This window comes from Lygodium microphyllum, chromosome 16 (genome assembly GCF_053477565.2).
Source record: "Lygodium microphyllum isolate KBCC chromosome 16, Lygodium_microphyllum_v1.1.10, whole genome shotgun sequence".
NCBI classification, from domain to species: Eukaryota; Viridiplantae; Streptophyta; class Polypodiopsida; order Schizaeales; family Lygodiaceae; genus Lygodium; species Lygodium microphyllum.
The window spans coordinates 48,935,115-48,940,969 of record NC_141150.1 but is presented as its reverse complement, the minus strand read 5'-3'; the positions used below and the strand labels follow the sequence as shown (position 1 = coordinate 48,940,969).

At 38.3% G+C, this 5,855-nt stretch overlaps 1 pseudogene; it reads right to left on the bottom strand.

Annotated features, from left to right (window-relative positions):
- Nucleotides 1-244: 244 nt before the first annotated feature.
- On the bottom strand, nucleotides 245-3,093 carry LOC148022787 (putative glycosyltransferase STELLO1 pseudogene; annotated as a pseudogene).
- Between the last annotated feature and the right edge of the window lie 2,762 nt (nucleotides 3,094-5,855).

The following is a 5,855-nucleotide window of genomic DNA, read 5'->3' as shown; positions in this document are numbered from 1 at the left end:
TTCTTGCAGCAATAAACTAAAAAGGAACAACCTGACTCAAGTGGATATATCAATTACAATTTCTTTGTTGGCCGTTCAAATCAGTTTGAATAATCTCTACAATGCCATTTTCACTAGACAATGTGCTGATAGTTCAAAGAGAGCAACAGGTTGATCAAAAGCTTGTTTCAACATTACAGCAACTACCAACACTACGTGTCTTAACCATTGGAATTTTAAAAAAGGCTTAATGAAACAATTCCATCTATATACTGTACAATAGCCTGGACCCCACACCAAAATATTGATCCTCACATAATATCTACATTAAATGAAATTAAAAAACAAAAACATGATCTTTTTAAAGTCAAATTTACAAAGGAGTTAATTTTCAAGGCCAAAAGTTGACAAACTAACCTTCTGAAAATTCCAGAATTTAGTTTTATTGGCTTGCAGTAAGTTCTAATAATTCAAAATAACATGATCTTTAATAAATAGGAACCCCTCTACTTTTGGATAGCAGTCAAAGATCTAAGAAAGTCGTCTACAAAAGAAAAAGTGATGGTTAACAAACAAAACTCCGATGTGCATTAAAAACTAGAATCATCCATCCAACTAGCTACTTGATATTGGCATTGTGACAACAACATCTAGAGGGAATGTTTGGGATATATAGATCATGTATTTCAATTGATATTAATCCCTTGGTGCGCAAAGAGTTGAATGCTAATAATTGTTTCTACAAAATTTGGCAATCACAACATAGGTAAAAGTTTAAAGAAGGGCCTATTCGATAGTGCTTGAAGCACTTTTGTCTCTAGGTCTCATCATTTTCACAAGACTTGAAGATGTATTGGCACGCTTTCATAATGGCAAGAGTATGACTAATGGGGTTTTTTTCCTCATCTATAACATCATCCAAGCATGGTTGCATGAGTCATGGGTCAACAACTCTTTGTGGTAATAAAGTCGTTCTCCTCTAATTGTCCTATATTCAACATCATCAAAGCAAGCTTCTATCACTCCACTCTTTGGCAATTTGTATAATGAAGCTAGTGTCAAAAAATGGGCCGCTTTAGACATCCTTTCCTATTTTGAGTTTCATTTTCTTTCAATTACTGATGCATAGCATGTCTTTGAAGGCGTCCTAGTTTGTTTCAGAAGCATTAACACTGCAACATATAAATAGAACCTACTACTTTCAATGATTTAGTTGTGAAAAACTCTATCGATACAAGATGGACTAAAGAAGCCCAAAGACAAGGCGCCCCCTAGGGCAATAGCTTCATTTCTCAATAATTATGTCATTCATAAACCTGTGAAGTAAAAATGCTCCCAAGACATCAAGGCAAGATTTTGTTTATGGGCTAGACCTTCACAAACAAATGATATAAACTACAAACACAAGTTATTTGAATGTACTGATAATGTTTAGCATGTATATCCACATTGAGGTAAAAGAGTATTTCTTTCAGTAACTTGTATGCTTGCCATACTTCAGCTGCTTCAACTCCAAAAGCTGGATCACTTTGTTCCAAAAGTATAACCACAGTGTTGAAAATTATGCCATAAAGCATTCTCCATCCAAGTGCTATTTTATTGACTGGCGAATCATAGAACGTGATTAAGACAACATCCCCGTAAAACTTTCTCCATCTGAGAAAATTTCCAACTTCAAAGCCTACTCTTGAAGCTTCAACCAAACCAAGGTGTGTGGAGGGGAGTGCTAGAGGTAGGAACTCCCAACGTACTGAGTGATCTGTCAGAGCTTTCCCCTTGTCAATTTCAAGAGTGAACATTCTTGGTTGGGTGCACCCCACTGAAACAAGATCCTTAAGCCAAGACACAATATAATCCACATCTTGAGCTATCCAAAAACGTTCTTGAGCCATAGAATAGCTTAGATCATCAACTCATTTAAAGAAGGTTGCCTTCTTTGATCTCCAAGAGACCAAAAAGTCAGCCAGCGTGTCAACATTGTCATGTAATTCCTTCTCATCTTCAAAGAAATGTGGCTTCAAGGTATCTTGCCAGTCAATCAATGGTGGATATAGTGTCACATAACCCCCAATCTCCCATAAGAGTCTTTGCACCCAATATCCCCTCATTATGTCTGAAACTCCAAGATTTACTGATAGAGGAAGAATGAGCACCTAGAAAGCCTGAGAATGGAACAATGTATTGAGATGATTAATGGGAGCCATCATATCCTATGGAAGTGCAACAGGAAGGGCATGTGTATCAAACTTGATATCAAACAACTTAGATTCTGATTTTTGAGTATTATAAAAAATAGCGTCAAAGTTAAGGAAACCATTGGCTAATCCTTGCTGAGAATAGACTGTTTTCCACTTGGCACATATCCATAAGAAATCTCTAAATTTATGTTGCTTATAGATTCCAGAGGGAAGCCCCTAGGCCAAACAGATCTTTGGCCAAAGTGAATGTAAGGGTTGAAAATTGTTCTGTTATGAAATGACAAATACTTCAATAAATTATTGCTCCTCTTATTAGATGGCTCCAAGTCAAAGTCATTGCTCAGATCCCCCCTATTACGAATGCATTCTCATCTGCATCATAGATCACCTTGCACCATACTAGATTGCAAATAAATATCCAACATTCTTCCTCACATATGAAACATATGGAAGGTGGGCAAGGATCCTATAACCAAGAGCTGCTTGCTGCTCAACTTCCAAGAAAATGACTCCTCTCACTTCCCAATCACTTGGTGTGTCTGTATCTCCAACGGCAACAACATGCCATCCCTGCATTTTCACCATAGCTTGAACTTGATCGGTGAAAGAGTCAGAGGTTGTTACCACACTCCATTTGTCTACCTTGACAACATGGAATTTCTCAATATCTACCACTTTGTGCACCTTCTTGAAGTCTACTTCAGGGTATGGATTCTTCTCAGCACTCTTAGGGCCTGAGTAGACACACAGGAGGGCTAAGGAGTCACCGTGGTTGCAAATGATGATGAGGATGAGGACACTGAGAAGCACGAAACCCAAGATGACAAGATTGGGTAGGTTGCTTCTAGTTGAGGCGGCTAGGGTCCTTTTGAAGCAGCTGAGATCTGAGGTAAGTAGCTTTGAAGTCAATCTTCATCGCGGAAACATTCTTGTCATCCTCATCTTTGTTGTGGGGGGGGTTTGCACCCTGCTTGTGGGCTAGCTGAATGCTGGGGCTTGGTTCGCTCCTACTGGATGAGCATTGTGAGGGAGGATTAGATGTAGGGGGCACAGTGCTAGCTCATGATGCCCACACACACACATGCCAACAAAGATGCACAAAATCTTGTGCAATCTCAAGGTTTATGACATTTTTGCTTAAATTTTTTGTTGTGTGAGGGAATGTAAATGCAATTAGCTTTGCATTTGAAAATTGCAATCCTTTAAGTGCCTATTTGAAGAAAATAGATATTTTTTAATTGTGCCTTTGGGATGTGGTGCACAGGGTTTGAACTCACACACCCCCATAACTCAACCCACACCCAAACCGCTACGCCACAATGCCATTGGCTTAAGTGCCTTTTTTTTTAAAACAATAGGATTTTTATTAATAGAGATTTACATCATCAAGAAATATCCTATGGTTTTACCCCAAAACCATCACCCTAGCTCTTGGAGAGTAGCTTGAATGATATCTCAAATACTAGGAGCAAGGTGTTGTTTGCATAAGGTCTCGTATGGTTTGAAACAAGCACCTATAACAAGATGCACACCTCATGCACACTCATTTGATTGCTCTTGGTTTTAGTCACTCACACTAAGAGCATGCTCTTTGTCCACATAAATGCAAATGTTCTGTTGATTCTCATTATTTATGTGGACAATATGCTATTGATTGGGCTCCACGAGATGTGTATTGTGGACTTGAAGGTCAAATCACAACATTCATTTGATGTTACAAATCTTAGCCATTTGCATTACTATCTTGGCATACAGTTCACTACAGTAGTTGGGGGGGGGGGGGTTGCATGGGGCAGTGCCTAAGGTTTTCAATAAGGCTAAGGTTTCAAAATATGCATGATCTAAACAAAAGTTACACCTATGGGGCTCTAGCTTTCTACATAGGAATCATGTTTCTACGAAACCATGTGTGATTCAAAATCACAACTCTTACAACATTCCAAAGCTTGAGGGTTCTGCCATCCAAGGCACCCTTGTCCTTGAAAAAGTGATAGACACATGCTAGTAGAAGCATTAAGACCCGCTTTGGGAGATCCGATTTTTTGGTTTAGTCTACAATGTCTTTGCCATTGGGATTTGCCAAAACAAGTGTAGAATAGTTTTATGTTTTCCGAAAACAAACAAGGCATAGTACTAAAACTTTCTAAAATCGGCAAGTGCATCTTTCATTAGTAGCTTTCTAGCCAATATCTTCCATATGAACACAGACATCTAAGAGCCTACCTTTTATTCTCTAAGAGGTTTGTGGGTATAAGTTCTTCTAGTTGTATTTTGACTTCAAGATGATTGCTTTGTCATTCCTCTTAAAATCCACCCTCTTCTTTATCTTAACAACCAGCTTTCCCTTATGATTAAGCAAGTTGTGGAGAGCATCAGTAGAGGCCTACAAAACATGTGAAGGCCATCAAAACAAGAGCATCCATTCTCCTCTTCCATCATGATTGTCATATCTTTTCTATACTTGATCTTAAGAGTATTGAAAAAAAGAGAGGGATGGGGGTATCTCCCTCTATCAACAATCTTCCCTTTAATTGGATTTTCAAACCTTCAATCTTATTCGTCTCTTGAGCTATAAGAAAATCTTCAATATGTTCTACTAGGAGCCACATGAGAATAGCATCTTTATGATTAAGAGCAATATCATACAAAATAAACTCTTTACATCTAAAAACACCAACCGTATGTTTTCTTCTAAATGCAATTTGATCTCTGCCATCTTTCTTTGAAAGTGCAATTTGATAAAAACATGTAGCCTTCTAATCTAAGAGCACGTTCAACTTTCCTTCAACCAACCTAAGCCAAAGCTTGTTTAGTTTAGTCAATGAATTTATGTTTCTTTAGAAAGGATACCTTGAGTTGAAATGGAGGTGATTTTGAAGACTACATCGATTGGATAGTAGTCAAAATCCATGATAGCTAGGATAATCCTCACCTTGATATCAAGGGCCAGCCACCACCAACCCATTGGCTTACATTTGCTCTATGATGAATCTTTATGGCAACTATGCCATGCAAAGCATTGCAAGAATGATTGATCAATTGCATGCAATACATCAATAAACCATGTTGCCTACAAAGTGCATCATAACTTTCCCTTTATCTCGATAAGAATGTATAAGATGCAACAATCTATTAGTGCTCCAACAGGTTACATTCTAGGAGAGTACAGTTGTGCTTCGCACATGAACTTAACTCGCATTCCTTTAACAGCTTCAAACCACATACATTAGTGAATACCTCTCACACAAGAAATAAGCATATGCTGGTCACCTAGATAGTCTTATGAGCAATCTTACTAGGAGCACATGGGCTGATTTGAGAGATGCAATGTTAAATACAGCTATAGAGGTTTTTGGGAAACCAAAGGGGAGTCACAAAAATGTCAAAGGATTGCCATGCAAGAAATGGCTTGATGATGAATGTAAGGCTGCACATAGAAAGCTGAAAATCCTCCCTAAGGGACAAGAACGAAGTGAGGTGGAAAAATGATATAACACTCTCATACGTAAAAAGTGACGACGATATGTAGCGGCCAAAGAAAGTGAAGATGCTCGGGAGTTTGAGAAATGTCCAAGGCAAGCATGGAGAAAATTGAAAGCCAAACGATCAAATATTATGGGGGTTTTACAGATGCTGACATGTTATTGTATGTTATGGAACTTTACATGCATAAAGGGG